Source organism: Colletes gigas, unplaced genomic scaffold (assembly GCF_013123115.1).
Source record: "Colletes gigas isolate AHSC1104 unplaced genomic scaffold, ASM1312311v1 Colletes_gigas_Sc00032, whole genome shotgun sequence".
Taxonomy (NCBI): domain Eukaryota; kingdom Metazoa; phylum Arthropoda; class Insecta; order Hymenoptera; family Colletidae; genus Colletes; species Colletes gigas.
Genome location: NW_025106661.1, coordinates 1568208 through 1595940, shown reverse-complemented (window position 1 = coordinate 1595940; position 27733 = coordinate 1568208). Strand labels below are relative to the sequence as shown.

Genomic DNA, 27733 nt, shown 5'->3' with positions numbered 1-27733 from the left:
GAAAAGAACCAATGACTCGAAACCCTTAGCTTTCCCAGTTTTAATACTAAACCTACCAGCACTTCATGTATACCCATTCCTACAATGACCGGTCAAATGACCAGTCTTCCGTTTTTTCTTTTACGAGGCAACGTATTTCTAATTTTTGCATTATATGTATACATAGTTGTCTTTTGATGTTTATTCGTAAGATATACTTCTCTTTTATGTCGCATAGCTTTTCTTAAAGCATTGAGTTCTAAGAACCTGCATAAAAATATTCAATACTTTTACTCTAAACATGCCTTATTCCTTTAATAGTATTAGTAAATTAGTAATTTTCATCGGATAGAAGATAAAACGCTCTTGAAAGAAATTTTCTTTCAAGTCTATACCGTAGTTAATTACCAGAGAAAACAATTATTTACGAAAAAATGGCATAGTAATTATGCAAACACCCTGTATATAAATTTAAATTCATTTTCAATTAAATAAACAATTTATGATCCAGTTTTATGGCACACCAGTCGCATGATCAATGCAAAAGGAAGTGCTGAAACTACTTTGGGTATGTAGCGTCAAAGTAAATGTGAAAATAAACATAGAAGACAGCAAAAATTATAGTAGCTGGTATAGTCATTGAATAGAGGATGAAATCCCTTTTAAAATGAGCGTTCGAACAAGTCGATAGCTCAATTAGTTCTGGAGATATAACGATTTTAGTTTCGCGTCGATGCGGTGGCTAGTTCCGGAGATAGAAGGGTTCGAAGCGTTTGTTTAGATCCTTACTACTTCCTTGTAAAGGTCGTTGACCGCACGTGCTCGTAGTAACTAAGTCACTCAGCCACTCGGTCACGTGCGAGACAAAGAGGACGACGCGACGCGTTAGACGAAAACGGAGATAGTCAAATTAAGAAAAATACCAGTTTACATAAATTACGATATCTCGAAAACGAAAAATCGGATCGACAAAATCCAAAAGCCATTTTAAAAAGGAAGGTTTACCGCTGCTAACGATGGTTTAATTTGTAATAAAACACTAGTAGTTTCGGAACTGTACACGTCTAAACTTTTAGTATTTTTAATACGCGTTGCTATAGGCTTTCGTACGGCGGACCATGAGAGATAGTGAAAATTGAAAAATTAATGTATTCATACGTAATGTATTATTTCATACATTAAAACAACAGAATATGTTAGAAAACGTTCATAGAAATTTAATTAGTAGAGCAGAATTATGTACTCAGCAGAATGGGTAACATTTTCAACAATTTCTGTAATAATAAACTTTATGATTACTCCAACATCCCATTTCATTATGTGTTTCTAATTTTCTGTTATGATAAAAACAAATGGAAACTGCAATAATACCCATCGAAACAATCATCTATAGTGAGACATGGTTAAGTGCACGCATACTCGGTGAAAATTCAAAGTCGATTTTCTTGAAAACAAAGCCTGAGATGAAAAATTTTTATTCTACATTTTAGACTTACTTTTTCATGTTCAATCACCCCTTTTCACTTGTACCACCAGTTACCGAACACCCTGTATATAATTAGATCTTGGAATTCTGTTTCCAATCATTACAATAACAAATAAAAATAAATCTGTAATATACAAGAAATCGATTTTGAAAAAATTGATTATACAATTCTACTATAATTGTAACATACAATTGTAACTCGAGATTATCTTGACGAATACCAAGGAATTTATTTAGAAAGTAACGCAGAAAATAAAAACCAGTAATATGTATTGTAAAGTTTATTACCAATGTCTTCTTCATAAAATAATTTTAATATCATAATTAGACTGCGGATTTTTATGCAAATTCATATATTTATTAATAGAATTAATAAAATAAAAGCTTTGTAGAGGGTTGTTTCAACCCCTAAATACAATAATTCTTATCTTACTTGAAGTATTTGTTATATTTTTGCATATTAAATGCAGTCTATAGTTTTTTGACAATCTAAATTTCCCATAAATGCATAAATATCCGCAGTCTAATCATAATATTTGCAATGTACTTGTATCAGTTTTCCTCTGTGTTTTTACAGTGAAAGACATAATCGAAGATAAACATTTGCAATAGAGTATTTTATAATGAATTTTCAAGCCTGTATGAGTACGTATAGAGATATGTTTTAATACGTTTGGAGTCGTGCAGAGTTTCTTCTCGCAGTTTAACTTTACCCACAGTTTTCTTAATTGAAAAATTTCACCACTTGTACCACCTTTCTACCGAGCTTAATTTTTATAACCATCAGTATCAGAAATTCTTAGTTTAGGTTGTTCTAATATTCAATTTCCAAACGTTTAAGCCTTCGTGATTTCAGCGTCGTTGTTTTTCCCGCAGCGATAATCGTCTCTTGCTTAAGAGCAGCCGTGGTCGTGAATCAATAATGATCGATTCGGCAGCGAAAAACAACGCTCGGCTAATTGAACGGAAAAAGTGGAGGGTCGTTAGATAGGTCGCGACGAGAAAAACCGGCGACGGGAAAAGTGAGGAACGCGTCGAAAGAGGAACGTGTGCCAGAACTACGGTCACTTAATTGCCACCTCGAGAAACTAATAAAAAGTGTCTCGCTGGGGGGTGGAAACGGGGTGTCGATCGGCGGCCGCTGTGAGGGGTCACCATACCCGGCCGTTTCCACGGAACAATGCAATGCTTTTTAGTCGTGGTCCCGAACCGCCGCTGGTTATCGGGAAACATTCGAGCAACAGGAACACGGGATGGAAGTCGCCAGCCCCGGAATTTTCGATATTGCGGCTCCCTTTATTACGATTCGCGATCTTGTTTCGTGTTCTCTAAACTCCCGATTAATATTCGACGACTTCCCGCTGTTTATTTGCGCCCGATAAGAACCGACACTTCCGGCGACCAATTTCTTGCCGTGCGATGAAATTGTCGAGATCGATTGACGAAATCTTTTTGCAACCCTCTGTGCTTCGATTATCTTGCGCAGCAAATTGCTAAATGAACCGACTTATCCCGAAGCAGTGTGAAATCATAAACTGAAGCAAAATAACGGCTTAGCTATTAACGGTGATTTTAATTAATTAAAATTCGTTAAATATGAAATGTTCGATTTCGAACTGAAAAAGTTCGGTTTATTACATCTCGAATAATAAGCAATATAATTAATCAAAATACACGCCGAAACTATCGATACAGTTTTGCTATTTTAACGATAGCTTGTTAATGTCGTCAGCGAAAAAGCGAGTAGTTAGAAATGAAATATTTTTACTTGCAAGAAGCGGCCCAATGCCTAGAAGAAATGTTAATCAGTTGGTGCAAGATCTGGGGAATATGGTGACAGAGGGTTTTCAAATTCAGCCACTGTAGTTTGAGCAACGCTATTCGTGCGACATGTGGTCGAGCATTGTCTTGTAAGAAGATTGGCCTGTCTCTATTCACCAATCTCGGCAGTTTAATTCCAAGCTTCCTCGTCATTTCGTCTAATTGGTTACAGTAGACATCCGCCGCAATCGATTGACCAGGTCTCACGAAGCTGCAGTGGAGAACACCCAGTGGTGGACCACCAAAATCCTATTTAAATCGATTCAGCTGAATATCTCCGAAACTACTAATGATAAAGAATAATGTTCCAAACAAAAGTTTGATGGTTTAAAGCAGCATAAAATCTGATAAGTTTTTCTTGAGTGGACTCATAGAGATGAAAACGCATATTTTTTTATATGCCAATCTATACAGCCCGTTATTTTTCATATAAAAGTATTAAACCATCTATCATGAAAAATTATTGGCTTAGAAGATAAATTTTAGAATTTTTAAACGACTGCAAACTTAAGGTACGTTTTTAGAATATGTACAAAGCGTTAATACAAAAATCTATATTTCTATAACATATAATAAAATAAACATCCGATTAGAAAAAAAAGTGAGAAGATAGAGAAGCTGCATGTGTCGAAGGATGTTCGTCCGCATGCATGAGTAGCGTAATCCTCGGGAAAAATACAAGATCAGGATCGATAAACGAGACGATTCCGAAGTCGAAAACCACTCGCAGCAACGCAGTAAGCCGCGTCGAATGACGAACGATCCGCGGATTAACTCGACTGTGTCGTAGCAAGATAGATATACAGAGATTTAAACTGAAGGGTGGAGTTTCCGACATACGTCGCCTAGCGGCGCAAGATTGCAGTGTATTCACGATAAATCTTGCCTCCCTCTACCCTCCCTCTCCCCACGGTTGAATTTCGTGCACTCCTCGAAATCCTCTTACCGTATTCCCTCTGCCCACCAGCTGCACCCTTTACAAGGTTGTAAGCACCTTATACCTTCTGATTATACATTCGATCGACGAATATATGGAAGTCGATGCGTGCTCCGTCGCAGCTGCGTGCGCGACCGCGGGTTCCTTTGATTTCGGATAGAAACGCGACCCTCTAATCCCTCGATCCTCAACACAGCGAAACATCGTCTCATTAGTTGGTTTCTGCTAATGATGAATTTCATATGTTTGTCTGTTTAGATACTAGCAGGAAGGCGTACCTACTAAATTCTACGATATTTAATCGTAAAGTAGAAAAGTATACCTTTTCAAACGTGAATTTAATGCTTTCGACTCGAAACAACTTTTAGCAAGGTCGTCAAGCACGGTATTTTCATTCTGCGATTTTGATGATATAAGTAGTAGTTTTTCAAGAATTATTTCACACGTATTTTTTTTATCGGCGGATAGTTACTATGAAAAGACGAATACATCTTTTTGGCTTCTTTGCCAAAAATTTGATGAAATGGCCAAAACTTTAATTTTAGACAATTGTAAACTACATAACTTAAAATTTGTCTTACTAGCTATTTTTGTAACCTCGCTAAAATCCATGTTTCACACACAATGAAAACTCCAGTCGCCCCATATATGAATCACGTGGCAGTCAAAGAGTTGTAGCAGTTTCACTATTTAGAGACGACGTTTTTCCACTATTACCAAATTTAAACCCACTTGTCACTCCGCTGAAGAGTTAGCGTTCATAGGTTTCTAATTACTGTTAATCGTGGCCATTCCGAAGCAAACCAGCAGCGAAGTGACGCTTGAATTTATATCTTCTGATCCTTCGATTATTTCGACGCCAGAACGAACCACTTCCCCGTGTATCGTCGACGCTAGAAGAAGTTGTACCCGATAAGTAATATCGCGACTTAGAACGACACGGTCCGGCTTGTCCCGCGCTAACGTCGAACTAGTTTTACTCTCACAAAATGGCGCAAGCTATCGTAGCGCGAAATTAAACCAATTTGTCGCGGTCGTGGGACGTCGGTGCGCCTTGGAAACCGCTGCTCATTTATAGGTATCTAATTACATTTAAGTCTTACGATTTCTCAAGATTAACGGAGCAACTGCACCCAAACGAGATTACTCGATCGCACGTTCGCGGACAATCTCGGGTTAATTTGAATTTACAGTCGACCCTTCGCACTTTTCCTGCCCGCTTCTCGCTCGTGACTCGCATGCTAAAACATGGCTGCCATCTCTCGAGATTCTTTAAACGAACGTCTACTTTCCGACCGTCTTTTTCGATGATTACAAATTTTTATACAACACATTTTCAGAACCTATTTTGTATCTGGTAACCTCACAAAATTGACGAACTTTGTCGATTTATTTTTAATTTTTTTTTTATTATTTACTTTAAAATAATACTTTATAATCCTAATAAATAGCTCTTACGAAAATTGTTGGAATTATATAATTTTTTAATTTGTTTTCTAATCTTAGTCTTTCCTTCTTAATATACATAAGTCTTCGTAGTAAAGTGCAATATGTTTCTCTTTATCATAAAATATCATCGTGTTCTTCCATCATTTACATAACTAACAAATAGTAATAAAGGTATATGAATTTTTTTATTTTAAACGGATCTGTAAATTATAATTTATTACGATTTTCTTATTTGACTGCCACGACACCCATATACGAATGGCAGGACCTTCTAGTAAGTAGTTACAAAAATTAATTTTAAGAGTGGGATGTTACACAAAATAAATTTGAATAGTATTCACGAATATCGATAAGGTTACAAAACTAAGTACTATGACAAATTTTAAAACTATTGGTTTAGCAGTCAACGTGTTAATGCATTGTAGACTGCTCTATATTTCATTCTATATAGCACGTATTAAAGCAATATTATGGTTTTATTTCTAAGACTTCTGAAATCTCATGATCAAATTGGTCATTGTATATTCAATTTCATGATTGGCAAGAATTTGAGAATAGTAAAAAATATTCGGTTCGTATTACTTTTAGTAGAAATTCATTGGAAATAACAGGATCAATTGACCTAAGACAACCTTTGATTACAAATAATTCTTAAAAAAAAAATTTTTTAAAAATGTCAAATGTAATCATTAATATAGCAGGATTTGGCGGATAGAACAAGGATCAAAATTTGTAAAATTTATCAGAAAAATACAAGTCTTTCAGCTGATCTTCTCAAACATAATCGAACATATGTACTTGCGTTTTCTATCGAATGTCCTGCGTCCTCGAAGAATTTTTGCAGTTTTTACGACTGACGATCGATCGTTTCGCGTTTGTTGTATTGAATTCGTTGTTCATTGTGCAGAAAGCTTTGATCACGCGAACAAGAACAGGCTATAAAGCGTGACAACCGAAGCCTTGAGGCGGTTCGTTCACGGAACACGCGGAAACGTTTCCACGCGGCTGGAACAGAATTAAGTGCGAGGATTGGATTACCGAGCACGGTCTATCTACTCCCGCGGTGTTTCTTCGAATAACTGATTTCACGCCAGTCGGACGAGAATGAATTTAATGAAGGAAGCGCGCAGCTTGCAGAATAATTAACCCGCGACCAGGTGGCATATCTCGCAACTAAGTATTGTCCTTTTGGCGTGCCATCGAGCAAGAACAGGCAAAAGAAGCTTCCTAATGAAAACGAAAGTTACTGCCAAGTCTATGAAACACATAAACGATCAGTCGCCTGTAAGCAAAGGTCGTAAAGTAATAATTATATATTTGCATTACCTTTCGGAATCTTCCTTTTCATACTAACAGTAACGCGACTTTGCATTACGCGAGATTTTTTTGGAACCTAAATTTTCATTTTTCAAAATACATCATTTTTCTCCTGCTCGAATTTCAATTTTTTGTATCGCCAAGAAACGAAACTGAATCGACCGATGTCGAGAAGTCCATTATTTTTCAAAGTGGAAAGTTTTCGGGGGGCACGATTTAAAGCGAGTTTCCTAAATTCCCGAATGCATTCGGTGAATCGGAGCGGCAACGGGCGCGATGCGTTCGTTAGAAATCGAAATTGAAATCGCACAGGTCTGACTAACGAATTCCATGGATTATAATGCACGTTCGCGTATTGGTAACTGCGATTCCGCTGATTTGCCCGGTGGGCTTCGTTCGACGGTTCGTTGATTTCGAATCAACTCCAATTACGAGATAAAAAATGTATCAACGCGAACCAAAATGTATTTCACGATTTACATTGGCCGGCTGCTAATAACCGTCGACCATGGCCCGCCTGTAATTGCAACGATAACTGCCAATTTTTACCGTTCAAAGAGTTCGATTTATATCCGCGTTTAATCTCCGGGTGTTTTTTACACTGCAAACGTTCGCCGCGTCCGCAAACTGTATTCCGAGCTATCGACGAAATTAAACTACGATACGTTAATACGATTTAAATTAAATTACGCTACAATTTATCGTAGCTATCGATCGTTTGTTCTTTACAAAAAATGCCTTTGCTGTACGCGTGTACACTTGATTCAACGAGATCAATTATACAATAGAGTTCAATTCTTATTGCAGGTTAATGTTGATGTTTTATCAAGTTTTGTGTTTTAGATAGCATCTCTATTTTTCGAAGTAGCCAAAAGGTATATACAGTGGTTAATATGAATTTGATATTCAATAGTAGCATCAGAAAACACTTCTAAGCATGTATGAACTACAAATAGGAAAGAAATTATATCGATTAAAAAAGATATATCTGAACGGCTGAAAAATAAAAACTTCTATGCTAATATACATACAGGGTGTTCGGCCACCCCTGGGAAAAATTTTAATGGGAGATTCTAGAGGACAAAATAAGACGAAAATCAAGAATATCAATTTCTTGACTGAGGCTTCGTTAAAAAGTTATTAAAAAATTAAATTAAAAAATTTCAAATCATTCTGGAAAAATTATTTTTGGTTGCGGGGCTCAATTACAATCATTTCTGGTGAATACACATACCCCTGAAATCCTACCCACTTTCGAGAAAAAAATTCGAGTAGGTACTGAAATTTTTAGACGAAATTAAAAAATTTCAAATAATACTAAAAAAATTATATTTAGTTACGGGGGTCAACTATAAGCATTTTTGGTGAATAGACATACCCTCGATATCTTACCCACTTTCGAGAAAAAAATTCAGTACAGGCGGAACTTTAAACGTTAATAACTTTTTAATGAAGCCTTAGTCAAGAAATTGATATTCTTGATTTTCGTCCTATTTTGGCCTCTAGAATCTCCCATTAAAATTTTTCCCAAGTGTGGTCGAACACCCTGTATATGCAGGGTGACAAGCATTTTTCCGTTCATACTTGGCCAATGGGTTCTACAAGTAAAAATACAAAAAGTTTATAAATGGATGCTCGGGAGATTGCGGCAGATTATTAGAAACAATCGTGTGATGATTTAAACATGTCCATTTCGACAAAAGGGATGGTGAAATTTCGAACCAATCCAACCCCGCCGCGACCCGCGGTCCAACGTCCTTAACTGTCAAGAACATCGCGCGCGGAAATTGTTTGGACGTCTCGACAGGGGCAATCCGTATTTTTTTTTTCAGACGCCGCCTGTTTTTCGGCCGCGGGAACACTGGTCGATGTAATCCCCGTCGCGCACCCTCGATTCACAGCGCCAATAATGCATCCCCGAAGGACAAGAATCAATGACTGATCGTCCCGTTGATCGAGACAGCGCTCGTGATCGACAAACGATGAAGATTGATCGCAATGGCGACGCACGCAGGGCCTCCCCGCAATATACGTCGCTCGCGATTATCGTTTTCGGCAGAGGCCAATAATTCTCACAGCGTAATCTGCGCCACGGTAATCCTCTTATCGTTCTTCCGCCCTCCGCTCGCGAACTCACCAGAGTAACGCGATACGCAATTAAGATCGCTTCTCGGGGAAAATTCGTTAAATAAAGGAGGGATAAAAATCTCGATTAACCGCCGGACGAGAGCGCTACACCACGTTAGAGATGTATTTTCATTCGTCTCTCGCTCGTTCCAGTTTTCGCAAGCTACGCGTTGTTCGCAATTTTTATGCACCTACACCCGGAATTTATACTCGTTTATTTGCAGAGTTACTAAGGCGAGCACTAGTTGTCGATTTAACGCGACGACCACCGCGGCTAAATCTGTAAAATTTTTCACGAGGCTTGTCTTTTTAAACGCTCGAAAGCTACTTACATCTAACATTTGTCGTGGCACTTATTTTTGTAACCCTGTGGGGTAATCGAGTATTATGGGAGTCGTTATATCGATAAATTCTTATCTAGAATGTGAGAATACAGTTTCGTTGTATTAGAACTAAACTGTTGACTTTTATAATACTACTCTATTGAATGAATTTTCTTCTTCTTCGTGTTCAATCGTGCTATTTCTATGTATTGTTATTATTATTGTGACGACTTGCTGTTGCAGGAAAAAGTGAGCGAGATAGCAGAAAGAAAGAAAACGAAAGGAAAAGGAAGACGCCAGGACATTGAATGGTTGGTCAAAGACTGTATGTATACATATACAGAAATAGGTAGTCAATCGGTCGAGTTCTTGCGAGAAAGAAAAATTGAGCGTAGCCCTCTGATGGCAATCGCGGGAAATGTCGCCATACAGTTTTAAAATAAATTGTAAATATAATTCGTTTCATTCAATTGAAATTCATGTGTCCTGTCTAATTTTATTTCCCTTAGTACCTCAACTTAGCAAAAAATGAATGACGGAGCAATCAACGCGTTAACTCTTTGGGGCACGCTGGGATTAAAAGTGTCCCAACTTTTTGATGCACTGTAATGCATGGTGGGACATTTTTAGTCCCACCTAGAAATATTGCAATAGCTGCATGCGCATAGGTTTATATTTCGTCTTATTTACGTAAAGCAGTTGATAATATCTTTAACAAATGTTACAAATGTATTCACTTGTTTTGGCATCATTCAACATGCCAATACAGGTTCATCAATTGTTGCAAGCGAAAGGTTTATTGCGACTAATTTAATTAAACTATTACTATTTTTTTATGTATTTACATTATGTCATACCTTTATTAATAAAAATATACCAATTTTGTTCAATTTAAAACGCAATAAAATTTCTATGCAACATGGGCCCCTATTTTATCATCTGAAATCCTGTGCCGCAGAGTTAATAAAAGGTTAGAATGATCGGTATGTTACGTGACAAGGTAGAGGCTCACACATTAACGGACAAAACCATTTTTGAAGTCGAAAAAGAACAGCCCTTACACATCGACCCAATATTTATGCAGTTTGATGCTTTCGAATGGAGCCTGTCCTGTGTTTCGAGCTACTATTTAGCCACGCCACGCGTAGTCAGGCGAAAGAGGAAAATGGTTTTTCTACGCTGTACACACATTCAATTTCTTTCCATTGTCATCCGAGAGTACGGGATGAAAGTTTTCCGCGGTCGTTACGCCGTGCGAAACGACCCGAATGAATCTTTTATGAATTCGCACGTGCAAGAACGCCGTCTCCCTCGGGTGACGTACCGCGCCGGTTTCAAAAGAAACTGAACAGACACGAAAGCGTGACAGTCGGCGCGGCGCTTCGCAATTCGCAACGTGTCACCCGTTACCGATGTTGTTAACAATGCACAAAGAAGGCCTCTTCTTATGTAAACTGACACCGATAAATCGACGAACGTTTCGCTGACTACCGTTTCGACAATTTTATGGCCTGTTTCCATCTATAAAAGAGTCGCGTGCCGGAAAGCCTTCGTCCCTTGCTCCTCGAGAACGAACAAATGTTTTCGACAACTGTTTCTGTTAAATGGATTGCATATTTTCTTTTGTATCTTTGTTTCTTCGTTACTAAATATCTACAGTAGTGTCCACTTAAATGCTCACAAGTTATATGCATCGATAGACCGCTTCATTTACGCACGACAGTGTAAATTACAGCTGGACAATTCTTGGAATAAATCTCTCTACTTAATATTTTGCACTCCAAGAATTTATTTTAATAAGAATGACTAAGAATTTTAAGGCAATTTTGTAGTTTCGCTTCTAAAAAATTAAACATATTATTTTTCCCTACAACATTTTAAGAATGCTTAAAATTTTTATTTTACTATGTTTTGTTAATTTATTTTGTGTTAAAACAAATCAAACTTCAACTAAATGAGCCCATTTGTTATTAGAGCAACTGTCTTAGTAATCGAACGGTTAAAATAGTTATCTTTTTAAATTCATTTTTGCAACGTCTATTTTCTAGTCCTTTTTTTTTACAAAAAAGAAGATATATTTTAGTTAGAAAGTACCAAAATGATTTACAGTAATCAGACTTCTGAAATTAACTCTTCCTCGATAATTGAACCAAAAGCAACTCAGTTATCAGATGTAGTGAAACGAAAAAAATAATGATTCACAATATTCATTTATTTTTACATTTTCGCGTAAAAAATAAATAAAATTAAAGACCAAACACTATTAAAAGTCGTGATGCATTTATGTCACCAACGCTAAAAATGCTTGGAAACAACGGTCAAGTATACAGGGTGTTCGGCCACCCCTGGGAAAAATTTTAATGGGAGATTTTAAAGGCCAAAATAAAACGAAATACAAGAATATCAATTTGTTGATCGAGGCTTCGTTAAAAAGTTACTAACATTTAAATTTCAACACCTACCCGAATTTTTTTCTCGAAAATGCACAGGATTTCGAGGGTATGTCTATTGACCAAAAATGATTGTAATTGACCCCCGTAACCGAAAATAATTTTTCCAGAACGATTTGAAATTTTTTTTTCGCCGAAAACTTTCAGCAGCAGTCCCCTGTCGATTTTTCTTAAAAATTCGTTTTTGATTATTAATAAATTTGTTTAGCGCCCTACAAAAAAGATGTCTAATACTATTTTGTAGGTATCCATGAACTTTACTTCCGTACTAAATTTCATTGAGATGCGTTGACTATTGTAAAACTTATGGACGTTTGAAAATTGGACCATTTTTATAAGGTTTTTCTCACTTCACGGTGTTAAGGAACAACTTTTCGAGTATTCTTCGAATTTCTACGTATTCTTCGCTAAAATACGCGTTGTTTGTCTGTTGAAACATTAAAATCGTTCACTCCGTTCAGGAGTTATGATGTTGCAAAGATTTGCATGAATTTTCGGGGAACCATTTCAGGCCTCAGATTATATTTTCGGTAAGGAATTTTTTTCTCGACAGTAGGATTTCGGAAGTATGTTTATTGGCCAAAAATGCTTATAATTGATCCCCGCAACCAAAAATAATTTTTTCGGAATGATTTGAAATTTTTTGATTTAATTTTTTAATAACTTTTTAAGGAAGCCTCAATCAAGAAATTGATATTCTTGATTTTCGTCTTATTTTGTCCTCTAGAATCTTCCATTAAAATTTTTCCCAGAGGTGGCCGTATACCCTGTATAATAGTAAATGTTTCAATGAAAATTATATTAATCTCCATAAAAGCGAATTCTTTAATTTGAAAGAAACAAAAATTCAAATTGGTACTGACGGTACAAATTGATACGAAATGTAATTATAGATATTCGTCCAAAGTTTTAACGGTTACTTCCGTGTTTCAATATTCAATATAATTTAATAAGTTAACGTATATGCCCAATATCCCCAAAGAGGATAAAACAAAAATTTTCTTCCGAATCAGAATCATATTTTTAAAAACGATGCAATATGCGTTTCTCAATTTATAACGTGTACTATCTATGGTAACGTTTAAAGGGTCTAGCCGAATAAGCATGGTAAAAGTGCCCCCAAACCAAACTGAACGGGATTAATACCACTCGGTAGGTGGTTCGAAGAAAACCCTTTTCACAAAGTTTCAACCCGGTATCTCTATTACAGGGGTAATTACGGGGTGAAAATCATTTTTTGGTTTATCCTTAATATCTCCAGTTCTGCTCAATTAAGCATTATGAAAAAAATCATGGTTATTCTACCGACTGATGTACATATTCGAGAATTTTTTCAGAATTTTTGGATTCAAATTCGATTTTTAAAAAATTCGAAAATATTTTAACCGTCGATTTTTTGTAGAAGTTATCAAGTGACCACATTTGTTTTTATACAGTATAAAGCTCTCAAAAGAATTAGTAATCTATAATTTTTTCAGATTTTTCGAAGGGGTGGAACGTAGTCAAAAAAATAAAAAACGATTAGAAAATGACGAAAAGGTTTTATATTGTCTTAATTACTTACGCGACCATGTTCATATTTTTACAGCTATAGCGTAATATTATGACTATTAATGCGTAATTTTTTCAGATTTTTTGGAAAAGTGCGTTATTGTTAAAAAATTATGAATTCATATTTCCTAATTTTTCATACGGAAAAAGGCTGCACATGCTTTTAAAATAGATATAATTAAAATATATTTGTTTACATACTTTGTTAACTGGTCGCTATATGTAGTTTCAAATATGTACGTGTGGTACTGGACTCCTGTTGATTAGAACCGCTATTGCCGGGGCCAGTGCCGCGCGGCGCGATTTTGGTACAGCATCCGCATGTGTATAACATATAAAATTAATATTATAACATATAAAATTAATATTATAATATATATAATATATATTATGTACATGAAGTTTTTTAAATATTCCATAAATATTTTTGCTTTAATTAAAATAAATAATCTAAACAAGGTTTCCCTGCTATTATTTTTATTGGCAGCATTAATAACTTGGTTTGTTCTTCAATCTTCATCGCTGTCATCATTTATTACAGGATTTAATTTTTCACTTTCAAATAATTTACTCAGTATTTCTGCAGGTTTTATTATTTTTGAAGCATATCTGGCATGCGATAGATAATAAATTATCGCAGCTATATGGGAGCAGCATCCAATTGTCCTGTTACCACTTGCACATTCACAGAAATATCGTCTAATTCTCGAGTAGCCCGTTGAATTTGATGTGTAGTCTATGTAGCACTTGTACAGTTTTTTATTAATATGTCGTGATTGCACTTTGAACTGAACTATATTTTCGTTTTGTTTTAGATAACAAAGATTTATTTCGTTTTGCTCATTCATTATTTCGGCAAGATAGGATATTACTTGGGAAAATTGATACGATCCTGTCAAAAATATTTTCAAATCTTGTTCGGTCATTTCTGGGAAGTCGAGTAAATCGTTTATTGTTATTTTCTTGAATGCAGCTTTTCGTCTGTTTAAGTTTTGCGATTGTACTTCCATACCTAGTGAATTTTCTTCGTCCTTTCTTTCTGAAAATCTTCTTACTATTTCTTCAGTGCACCCTACATCGGAATGTAATCTTTTGCCAAACATATTTTGCAGGAAACAGGCAATGCGGCAGTATGATTTGACTACTGGAAGTAATTTATTATCTAGTTGGTGATGCAGCAGGCGATATTTCTGCTCTATTATGCCATGGATAGCTTCAACGACCCAACGCACTTTTGTGACTAATCTTGAATAATTAGCTTCTGCAGTGGTTAGTTGATGCCGCTTCCCTTTCAGAGCTGGCATTAGTACTCTGAAGCCTTCCTCTTCTAGCCATGTCTTCACGTCCCGGAAACCTCGATCGACAATGCATATATCTCCTTTCTTCATTAATGATTGTAGACCATTCCTATCTTCCATGGCAATCTTCATGATCTCGGCGTCATTTTGCGTGGCGTAGAATGGTCCTAATATCTCAACAATATATCCACTTGTTGTGCAAATTGTGAACGGTTTGCACAGCGGCATCTTTTTCTGTCCCGATCATGTCTTTTAATTGTATGAGATTTTCCCAAGTTAATCCGGTTAAAACCTGAAGGCGTTCATCCGACAACGTAAAATCACCTACTTTATTCTGAAGGGTTGAATCACAATTTGCCGAAAGATAATCGAAATAATTTTTTATTTCATCAACGTCAATTAGTGCGGAATTCGAATGGATTCGTAAATTCATCATATCTTCTCGATACAAACGCTTTTTTATTAAATGGGTAGAACAACACCGATTAACTTTTGGTATATATATTCGCCTTGAGATAAACACCTGTTTCCTCGTTTCATGTGGTACATTGATGACGTTTGTCGCAGCGCCACATATGAAGCAATATTTATGTGTTGCAATAACCCTCGGGAATGGCATTTCAATGCATTCAGTTTCTCCTGTTGTATTGCCTGCATGAGTAACATATGTCGGATCTTCTCTTGATGAAACTGATAGATCAGATGGGGATGAAGTATTATTCGAGGTATTCGTTTCTTCATGTAAAGATGGATGTTGAGGAGATTCTTGAAATGACGGAACTTCAGAAGACGGTTGATAGTGAGAAGTACTAGGAACTGCTGTATCTTGTTCTTCGGGGGGACACATTTCTTGTTCTTCGATATATGATCATTCGACATTTATTGCACAGTACGTCACCAACAACAACTACTTTTCCTAATATTTGTGACCACTGATTAGCTTCGGTTGTTGTATTACTTTTCTTCTTTCGGCTGCATAATTTAAACAATGCAGCATTGCATTTAATACATCGTATATGCTTCGTATTCATGTTGCTGTTTTTGTATATATTTAAACGTTAATATAATACACTGTCACTAACACACTTTCACATATAATAATGTATATAATATACTATAAAGTTAATTTAATACACTGCCACTAACACACTTTCACATATAATAATGTATATAATATATTATAATTATATAAATCTATGAGGAACGGCACAGGACTTACCCCAAAACCGTCAAAGGCAAAACTTCTAACATATACATATATAAATATGCGTTGTAACCACGCTGTGTGCGTCTATGTGCTTTTTAATATAATAAAGTGTTCTTTTTATAATATTATTTGAATTAGTCTCATCCTCATCTTCCTATTTATCAGTACATAATATTATTCAGATTCAGACAAAATGGTGGCAATGTCGCGCATGCTTTACCAAAATGATCAGCGCGTCGCGCTGCGCGGCGCCGCGCCATAGCGGTTCTAATCAACAGGAGTCCAGTACCACACTTACATATTTGAAACTACATATAGCGACCAGTTAACAAAGTATATAAACAAATATATTTTAATTATATCTATTTTAAAAGCATGTGTGGCCTTTTTCCGTATGAAAAATTAAGAAATATGAATTCATAATTTTTTAACAATAACGCACTTTTCCAAAAAATCTGAAAAAATTACGCATCAATAGTCACAATATTACGTTATAGCTGCAAAAATATGAACATGGTCACGTAAGTAATTAAGACAATATAAAGCTTTTTCGCCATTTTTTAATCATTTTTTATTTTTTTGACTACGTTCCACCCCTTCGAAAAATCTGAAAAAATTAGAGATTACTAATTCTTTTGAGAGCTTTATACAGTATGAAAACAAATGTGGTCACTTGATAACTTCTACAAAAAATCGACGGTTAAAATATTTTCGAATTTTTTAAAAATCGAATTTGAATCCAAAAATTCTGAAAAAATTCTCGAATATGTACATCAGTCGGTAGAATAACCATGATTTTTTTCATAATGCTTAATTGAGCAGAACTGGAGATATTAAGGATAAACCAAAAAATGATTTTCACCCCGTAATTACCCCTGTAATAGAGATACCGGGTTGAAACTTTGTGAAAAGGGTTTTCTTCGAACCACCTACCGAGTGGTATTAACCCCGTTCAGTTTGGTTTGGGGGCACTTTTACCATGCTCATTCGGCTAGACCCTTTCATTCTGACAGTAATATGGTATCGTCTACGTAGTAACGACATTTTCTTTTCCCTTTTTCAATACTCCAATACCACTTCGATCTCCTACAAAGATGCTCCTAAAAATCTATAAGATACCCTATTTGCACAACACTGGATGTCTACTCTCCTATTGCAATGTCGCCTCTATAACAGTTGCAGTCCTCTACGAAAACTATTAACGCTCATCGAGCAACTTTCAGTCAACGCAACAATTCTAATCATGCTAACTTCTCTCATCTACTTTAACTGTACGACTTTCGTTCACATACACTCTTATACACTGACAACGATAACGTTAACACAAAGTTAAACCTTCGCTCCGTGGCTTCGTCCGGTCTCTGTGCTCCTAATATTGACTAACTGACTAAACCGACGATCGATAAATTACAGAACCCTTGCCGTACTATGCTAAAATTGTATATAGTTACGGATACACGTACGTACGCGTACGCGAACGCAAAGCAAGCACAAGCATGACATCGAACGTATCAATAGAGTCAACAAACGTGTGGTCAATGATACGTATCAACGTCCAGAGAAACAACCTATCGAGATTTCAACGAAAGAGATTGCGGAACCCAACTTGTCGTAAATTAGATAATCCGGGATCGACAGCTCATCGGTATGCAGAATCGATCGGACTTTGCCTGCTAATCAGGATACCGGTTAAATATAGGGCAATTTGCATTGGCAGCTACCGATCTGTTGATAATTGTAGGCAAAACCATCCAGTCATCCAACTCGATAATACACTGATTAAAATAATTAGAGGATCAATGGACAGTGAATCAAATGTCAGAGATAAGGGAAATGTGTCCAGTAAGGTAGTGCTATTATTAAACGTATCGCTTGGTTAATGCTTCCGGAGCAGTGAAATAAAATACGAGAGCGTGAAAGAATGTATATGGCGTGGAAAAATGTAAATAACTTTAACGTCTACTTTTAATATGAATAAAAGAGATAAATTTTTCCTTTTCTTTGGAGAAAGGAGGGGTTTTCGAAAATGTTTGGAATGTCATATCATCCGTGGTATGGTAGTCATCGCGTTAATGTCGGCGCCAGGCGTATACGTACTAGCTTATTCGCTACATGCAAGAAGGAAGCTCAAACAGAAAATTCAAACGAGTAAGTTTATCTCGTGAGTCACAAGCAAACGTACTTCTCGTATCCTGACACCGAAACTAATCCTGTAAGAAGTTCGACGCGAGTGAGACGATCGAATCGTCTGGCAGGACGAAAACTTCGTCGATTGGATTTTGCGAAAAAACAAAGTTGGAAGAAATTACATTGTGCGTTCCGCGGACATGTATACTTTCTGTAAAGGTTACTCACCCGGAAATCAGCATTACGACTGGCAGTTAATCCAACATTACGGAAATATTTACCTGTAACAAAGAACAGGAACTTATTACATTACTGGCACTACTATTTTTCGAAAATTTTAGCTTGAAAAAAAATAAATTATTCGTTAACTACAAATTACATTTTGGTAATAATAAGACCACTTATGAACAGCTTCGGATGAAAATATTATTTTTTTTTAACTTCTTACATTATACAGATTGTTCGACCACCCCTGGGAAAAATTTTATGGGAGATTCTAAAGGCCAAAATAAAACGAAAATCACGAATACTAATTTGTTGATGGAGGCTTCGTTAAAAAGTTATTAACGTTTAAAGTTCCGTTCGTACCGAATTTTTTTCTAGAAAGTGGGTAGGATTTCAGGAGTATGTGTATTCACCAAAAATTATTGTAATTGAGCCCCACAACCAAAATTAATTTTTTCACAATGATTTTAAATTTTTTAATAACTTTTTAACGAAGTCTCAATCAAGAAATTGATATTCTTGATTTTCGCCTTATTTTGGCCTCTAGAATCTCTCATTAAAATTTTTCCTAGGGGTGGCTGAACATTCTGTATACTTTTCGCGTTAAAAATACCTTAACATGGAATTTCTTAACTTAATTGATCAAGAAGTCACCGTCTTTCAAATAGTATAGTAGACTTCAAACCATTATTAAAGTTTACACGACGATAAAAAGAATCGAATATCGCGTATATTTCAAGCACAAATAATATACGATTATATTTCCTATAACATCATTTTAGGCAGAAAATCCATCCTAAATTTAAATATCAATACCCGGCTAGCAAGCGTTTATTAATTTCGTACTATTTCATTCTACTTCATTCGCACACCGAAAGTTATGAAACTAATGATTGCAGTACCGAAAGTTCGACAAATTAATTTCGCCACTTTAAAATGGGAAAAGTTATATTCATTGTATCGAAAATGCACCGCGTAAATGGAGGACGTATACATGCCTGGTTCCCTAACGAATCATATATAATCATATAAAAATAAAATTAAGAAACAGATTTGAGATACGTCTCTGCGGAATGTCGCGAAAAAAATTTAATTTTTAATTTTGCTGTAGAGACTGTAGGCTTGCATGACTGCAGAATGAAGCACTGTAGGCTTGCACTAAATCAAAGTTAGAACGGCTACTACCATAATGGATGTGCGCGCAAGATGTAAATCATCAAAATCTGCAAAACTGTAGGAGGCAATTTTAAAAAATCGCATACCAATGGATTTGGAATAAAATGCTCGTCATTTTTTGTCATTATGAAAATTTCAATAAAATGAAAAATTAAGTTAATAAATTTTTTTTTGTTATAAACAAATTGTATTTTTTTAAATCTTTTAACACCATGTTATTGTACATAAGAAACCATCAACCTCGCCCATTAACAATTTTTTTGTATGTCTTTCCGTTTTCGAGATAGCCGTTTCGAGCCAAAACTTCAAGGGGTGGTTTCACCCCTTAAACTCGAGTTACCGCAGATAAAAAAAAATACGTGTCGATTATTTTTGGCTGCTTTATAAGTGTACAAAGTTTCATCAGAATCGAAGCCGGACCGTTCGCGATGGTTCCTTGTTAAGCTGCGTCCCCACTGGGTCGGCACGGCTCGGCAATTGCCGATCGGCACAGCGTTCGGCAAAAGGCGGCACAAGGCGGCACGGCCGTGCCACTGCTATGCACCGCGGCAAAGCCATTTCTTTGCCGACCCAGTGGGGACACGGCTTTAGACTCACATTGATAGACGAAATCAGACTTTAAAGATATAGATGTTTGAGTATACGACCTCAGATTAATTCGTCGATTTAATTTTAGAAATAGACAATTTGACGTCTTCGCGTGTCGAGATCGATGCTTACGGGGGTTACAGTATCGACTAATAACGATTGCGAGATTTCGAGTGGGGAAATAAGTTCAGTGACGCGATAAGGAATTATTGAACCGAGTCGAAACCCTTCGCACTGCAGCCTCGAGGAGATAATTTGTTGGTTCAGCGACTTCTTTCCCGGAGAGTCAAGTGGCGCAATTTCAACTAGGTAGCTTTTTCTCTTTGTCGTTGCGACCTAAACGGAGAGAGAGCCACGATAATATCTGCGACGAAGGGAATCCCTCATCCCTCACGCCCAATTATTTGTCTCCGATGAGCCGAGGCACAGTGTTTAACCCGAAAGTCGATGATCCTTCTCATTTTTCGCTTTTCTTCCTTGTTACACCCTTTTAGAACTGGTATAAGAACCTGGCTACCATCCTAGGCCGTAACAATACGCCATTTTACCGAGTGATTATGCTTGGAAATATAAAAATAGTTCAATATCGATCCTGTGATAGCTATCCTAGTAGTCAAACAAATAATTTTTATTTAACATTATAAAAACAGTACTTATGGACTTTATGAAACAATATAATACTATCAATTTCACTCGTGATCGCTGTATTTAAGCATTTTTGGCGCTAATAGTATAAGTAACTGTATTTAAATCGTGTTATCGTAACTCAGGGTTGAAAAGCGAACCCTTGCATAATCGTTTGACTTCTACAGTGACCCAGCACTTCTCGAGTCTCAAAGGAAAGTAAATGCAGCGAGTGGTGCCTAATATGTTGGCAGTGGGAGGATGCTGGAAACGCCGTTAATAAGTTCTGTGACTGCTGAGATATGGATCTCGTGTCTCATGGCTTTTATCTCTTCTGTATCATAACCGAGTATTAAAAGATCAGTGGTTGTCGAATGGGCGACACTTATCTAGTGATAAATATTACACTGGACGTATCGCCGGTACTTTTTATGTTTAAATAAAACGTTTTGTATTATATTGTGGGATCGGGAAGGTAATGACTCCGCTGATTCCGTTCCGCACAATTTTATTGCTACTGTCGTACAACGACGTGACTCGTGATGCGGGTTACGCTCGACTCCCCGGTACGATCATCGCTACCGTACCAAGAGGCATTCGAAAACAAAAGATGATCAGAGGCGACAACAACAGGCCTTTCGGCTCGCGCAGCTCTGGTCGTCGCGTGTGCAACCGTACAATGTAGCGGCTTCGAACGACTAAGGCGTATGTGGTGCTTTGGTCGCCACAATATCATCCTCGCCAAGAATAATCCACGAATATTTACTATAAAAATCAACCAATATCAACACACCGTCTACTGTACGAATGTCAAAGATTTACTAAACAAAGAGGAAAATATGAGACATCCTTGACTTCAGAGGACCACGTCAGGAACATCTTAAAGTACCTGAGAGAAACCCAATTATACAATAAAATTTAGTGAAATAACCTAAAAAACAACGTTGCAGTCAATGCAACATTAAACTCCAAAGAAAATAAGAAATGGTTTGTTCAACTCATTCTCTTCCTCAATCAGAATATTCCACTGTGTTATTTGCTTAGATTCGATTACACGGTCGTTCATTCGAGCAGCTTGGAACGAGCGGACAATAATCCTTCATCCAACAGCTACTTCGATCCCCAATTTTCTACCTTGACGATTCTTTTGTCGTTTCAGTAGAATGACGGAAAGATGAGAGTAACGAAGAGAGGATAAAGTAGAACGTGCTTTGTGGTAGCAGGTGGTGAATGTAATGGTCGACCACCGTCTAACCTGGCAATCCTAGGATATGTGTCCCGTACGCTAGAGGAACTTCTCCGTTAACTTCTCTAATTAAACGAACGCTCCTTTCGCGATTAGTGACGCTCCGTTAATGGACCACCTACGATTACTTTCGGGTTTGTTTCCTACGAGTCTACGACTTTTGGCCTACTGGATCTGAATAACAATGTCGTGATCTCTTTCTGGGATAATAAACGAACTCTTCGTTTCTTAGAATTCTTCAACTTGCACAGATTACCAAATAAACATTAAGATACTGCGAGGGCTGGGTCAGCAAAGGATCGAGAATCTAGAAGTTGATTCGGTGACACGAAGTGCGTTTCTGAAGTCCTCCCTTCGTTTTCAACAAATTTTGATCTATTAATTTGGGATATATGAAACCCATGTTTTTTTCGTTGAAGATCAAGTAATGTTAACTGTCTACCTTAAAAATATAAAAGCTATCAACCGTGCTCGATTTACTTCACATTTTTTTCGTTTCATCGAATTTTACAAATCATCTTATATGCAGCAATTTACTAATTCACAAAATATACCTAATTTTACGCTCTATAGATGTTTTGATAATTATTTAGAAGTTTGCCCTCCTCACCGATTTTCGTGACCTTCAAATATGTTGTCAAGCTCATCATTCTGAACAACTTTTCCCTATGAATGTTACCGCTGCTCGGCCTTAATTTCTGAGATATTCGTAAAAAACTGTAGTTATACTTATATCACCAGAACACTGTATTCCGGAAAAAATGAAGACTGAATGGTGATTGAAAGAGTAATTGAAGTGGTTTGAGGTTATATTTTCTGGCGGCGAGGAGGTTTGGAGAAGGGCCCTTCCCAAATATAATATACGAAATTGTACTCGAGATAGTTTCACATCACCATCTTACAGCATCTCAAGTAGAATCTCATCTATTATACGAAACCAAACTTATCGTAATCATTACACAGAGTTAAAAATTCATATAATTTAATTCCGAATGAATTTCTTAGCACTATAACGACTTTAACAGCATCGATACTCGTGAATTTGTCAACAGCTCGCTCGTAAACTAATGACAAGACATCACTTGCAAGGTGTTCGAACGGTTTGCGCCCGAGTGGGCTGTTCGGTGAGATACAAAATTCGAAAGGCGGTTGGTGACCGCTGTCTAGTAACCAAGGCATCCACGCGAGTACCGCAAATAATGCAAAAACGCTAAACACCTGTGGCCGTTAGCGAGCGTTGTTACGCGACCTGTCCTCACCGGGCCGTTTGCTCGAAATTCGAACCTCAAACTGCGAGTAATTGCTCCCCACTCTGATATCTATAACTGCGAGTAATTGCTCCCCACTCTGATATCTATAAAAGGCCGCGCGTCGCGATATCGTTGGATTTTGGATTTTGCCGTGAAGTATTTCACTCACGCACCGTTGCGAAAAGGGAAAGCGTTTGCCGGTACCCGGCCCACAAATCATCGAGTGTTTCTTGGGCCCTCTCCGACGCCTCCGAGGCTACGAAAGTTGTCCGCGACGACTGTTTTTTGTTCGTGCTATTTGTGTGCCGATGTTCTATATGTGTCGTAGACGGTGTTTTTTGTAAATGAACTTTGACCAGCCGCAAGGCCGAGCTTAACTGCAGTGAACTCATTTGCGCCTTCCCGACCGGCAATCCCGCTCCAGTGGAGTGTACGAACAGAAGGAATACGTATCAAATACCCAAACAAACGCAAAAACATAACTGTTGTAACAAGAAGAATACGTTACAAACGCCGTTAAGCGATAGCTTATGCCGAAATGAAGTGCACTCGTAATCTAAGTTTAACTAAAGATTTTTGCAAATATCTCGGAAACTAAGGCCGAGCGGCGATAACATGTATCGGGAAAAGTTGTTCAGAATGATGACCTTGACAACATACTTCAAGGTCACAAAAATCGGTGAGAAGGTCAAACTTCTAAATAATTACCGATGTTTTTACAGTGTAACGCTTCTACTGGAATTCTAAGTGAAAAAGATATTCACTTATATCAACTATTGAAAACTCCTCGTCTTCAGCGTATTCTTGCTGTTATTAATGTTACTTTTAAGATTCTTTTTAATGCCAACAATCGGTACCTTCGTCATACCAGAATAATACGAGAAGCCTCCGTCTGCAATTGCAGAATTCGTTTGTAAAAACGGGAGCGAACGGGTCTCGAGATATGCAGATATCGGTGGAATTCTCATTGTTTCCCTATTTCAGCCAGCTCGGGTGCTCCGGTTGAACGCGCGCACTTGTGCGACTCTTCCGGCGACACGCCCTTTCCAAGCAGGGTGGTAATCTCCGAGAAAGGTGAGATAACGGAAGTACGTAAGGAATGCGAGACCTAAAGGAGAACGCTTAACGGGATTAGAATCGGTCGCGTGCCGAGCATATCTTACCGGTATTACGTAATTGCGCCGTTTTCGCCTGTGTGAGCCTCGCGTGACACATTGCTCGCCCGCGCGCGACCGACATTTATAAGAATGCACGCAACCACACGCAAATCGCAAGCACTTGCGGTGTTTCTCTGTTCTCTTAACCGTGGCATTAGCTACCGGTAAAATTCTTTGCTAATCACAGACGTAGATGGTGGCGACATTTTGCTGATTACAGTAATGTTCTTTAGATTGTTACACATTCTGTCCCCCGGATTGCCACTAAGTTATTCCCGCCTCCCTTCTTGGATTGGAGCAAGTTTGTGCGTTATTTACGAGGCACTGTCGACGCTGGCTCTGATTATTAATGAGTCGCCGTTACGGAAAACTAAAATCATTAATACTCTTTCTTGTCTTAGAACAAGTTTTATATATTTATGACATCGGCTGTAACTTTAGCTTTCTTAGGATGGACACGTGTATAATATTTACTCGTAGAATGAAATTGTTTTTGGTCAGCAATAACGATACTTCCACATAACTGACGAAAGAGAATCGACTTATAATAAATATGTATTTATAGAATATTAAATAGACTAAATAATGTAAATATATTTTATGCAAGATGTAATATCCTCATACTTAATGATCAAACATATGTTGATAAAAAGAAAGTGTTAAATATTTTGTATAAAATTTCCATCAAAAAGATCAATTATCATTTCGTTATCGTCCCTTGTAAATATAATTATCTAAACAAATTAAAACAGGTAATACCAAATGACAGGCAATATTTTCAAATATTAGCACTAGTAGAAATAACGAGTATAGTCAGACACGTCTTAAAAGTCGTGTTCAGTCAACTAGTTGTATTATAAGACAAAATAATTTTATCATTTTTGGAACTGCAATCTACCTATGTTGGGAAAGAGATATAAACGCCTCTGGCAGTCAACCCTATTTTTTTCGTTTCTTCTTTATCTAAGTTATACAAAAATGATTATACATACAGGGTGTCCACGCTAAAGTGTGACAGTCGCGATATTTCAATAATTATTGATGATACGAAAAAATTGTTTATATATACATTGCAGGATAAAATGGGATCTCTATTTTAACGTAAACGAAAATTTTGTTTATGTTATTAATTTAAAATATATGATGGTGAAGTTTCGTTTTTTAAATGGAACTATATATTTTTTTTTAGATCATGCGATAGTGCTTTTCAAGACGAATTCATTGAGCTGCAATTTATTCACCCGATTTTTATTAGTTTTCAAGATATAACGCTTAGAAATTTAGTGATTTTCAGCGGAGACTTTTACGCCAAAATAGAGATCCCATTTTATCCTGCAATTTACATATAAACAATTTTTTCGTATCATCAATAATTATTGAAATATCGCGACTGTCACACTTTAGCGTGGACACCCTGCATACGAAAAATACATAACAATATTTTTGATAATAAAAATCTATTCAAACTTTGAAAGAAACTCTTAAAAACAGAACATGTAGGAAATGAAATGAAAAAATGTACAAAATAACGTAGACAACAGAAGAGCATAGAATCTTGCAGAAAATCATTAAATGTTCATTGTATAAGACTAATTAGACTTCCTCGAAAATGTTAAAAACGAAGTTTAAAAATGAGAAACAAGAAACGCATAAAGACGCTAAATTCACTAAAAAGATGTAAAGCAATTAAAAATGAATGTATTAAAAGATATAACGTTATTGAAAAATCAGCTTTCCTATTTTAAACTTGAACAACAAGACGAAAATCATGGAATTTATAACAAAAATTACATACTTTGACATCTGAATAATTTTAAAATCAGTAATATAAAGAAACAACATTTTTCTCTGCTTTACACATTCTCAATGTTTCTCTCTGCCGCCTCCAACGCGATCAAGCCTTAACACAGATAAGAGTCGAGAATTTCCAAGTAGCTCCCTCGATAACGTTCGCGTCGCGGAACAGAGCCAGCGAACGTTAGTGAGGGAGTATCGAGAATCGTTCGGAACGAATCGCGCGAAAATTCGTGACCTCTCCGCACGAAAGAAAGTCGAGAACCGAAACGAACAGGAACTCCGCGCGAGTTTCTCTCGAGGCAAAAACCTCGAAGAAGTTGAACACAAATCATCTCTTCTCGCGGCACTCGTTGGCCTCGGAGACCATGGATCAGAAGCGAATCGAACGGAACGCGACGACTAGATTTCACGGGGGTCCGTGCCAACGACGCGAGCCGAGGATGTGTTTTATTCCGGTGGAATATCAGCCGACGTGGTCGGGTCCAAGTCGCCTGATACGCGATGAAATATGACACGCGGGGTGTTCCCCGCCGCGAGTCGACCGCCGCGAAGAAGCAATAAAATCTGCTGCGGGGACCAAAGCCGAAGCATCGTCGTGCTCCCGTAAAGATCGAAAGCTTTCATCCTGCGTCTGCTTCGAGGATGATGCGTTGACGAGACAGAATGAAATTGCCCGTGGAGTGCGTCATGCAAATTTAGTAGTCTGTGTACGTCGAACAGGTGTCGTGTTTGTTTCCCTGCGCCGTTCCACGGTTCCGCTGCGCGAACACTTAAGGCGAACAGATTTTTCAAGGATATTTTTAATATACAGGGTGTCCCAAAGATGTTGCGGGTCCTTAAAGGGGGTGATTCGGGGGATGATTGCAAACAACTTTTTCCTTTGTGAAAATGCTCTCCGGGGTTTCGTTAACGAGATATTAACAAAAAGCACCGACCAATCAGATCGCGCGCTTTCCGCCCGAGCTCCCATGCTAGCATGGCTACGCGCCGTGAACTTGCTTCCGTCGTGCTTCGCCCTGTGAAATGAAATTTACGCGCATCGAGTTTGCGAGGAAACCGATTTCGCTCGAGGTATACGCCGCGACAGAGTGTGTTCGTTTAACACTGGCAGCTCAATCTATCGAACTTGAGGCGAGGGGATTGGATAAAGTTCACACTTTTCAAACGAACAATCTATTTCCACAAACGCAATAACAGTTATGAGTCACGCGTACAGCGTATCAATTCGAGCGGAGTTTAACTAGCACCAAGTACTTAAAAAGTGAGGACTAAAGAGTGAGAGCACCGAGGTTAACCAGGCCTGTGGCGATAGTTCCTGCGCTCGCCAGCAGAGGGCATAACTTTTCTTTCTCACAAGTGCTTGACCGACTACCTATTTCTTTCCTAGCCTACCCTATGCCCTTCTGGATTTTCATAAGACAAGTTGAATCTTATTTAACGTAAGGTGTTCGCATTGCCACAAGTGGACAAAAATCTAAGGCTGTCGATAATGTCTTCATGCCGCGTGGGAACCACTAGCACTGGCCTCCCGCAACCTTCCGCGCGAACGCAGCTGTTCGCGGATTGCCATTCTACAGACGGAGCTTTAAATGTTAATA

General features: G+C 37.4%; 1 protein-coding gene across 3 annotated transcripts in view; it reads right to left on the bottom strand.

The window, feature by feature from the left end:
• The window catches only part of LOC122402061 (fasciclin-3), an 858180-nt gene that overhangs the window by 490280 nt on the left and 340167 nt on the right, over positions 1–27733 (bottom strand). The window lies entirely within an intron of this gene.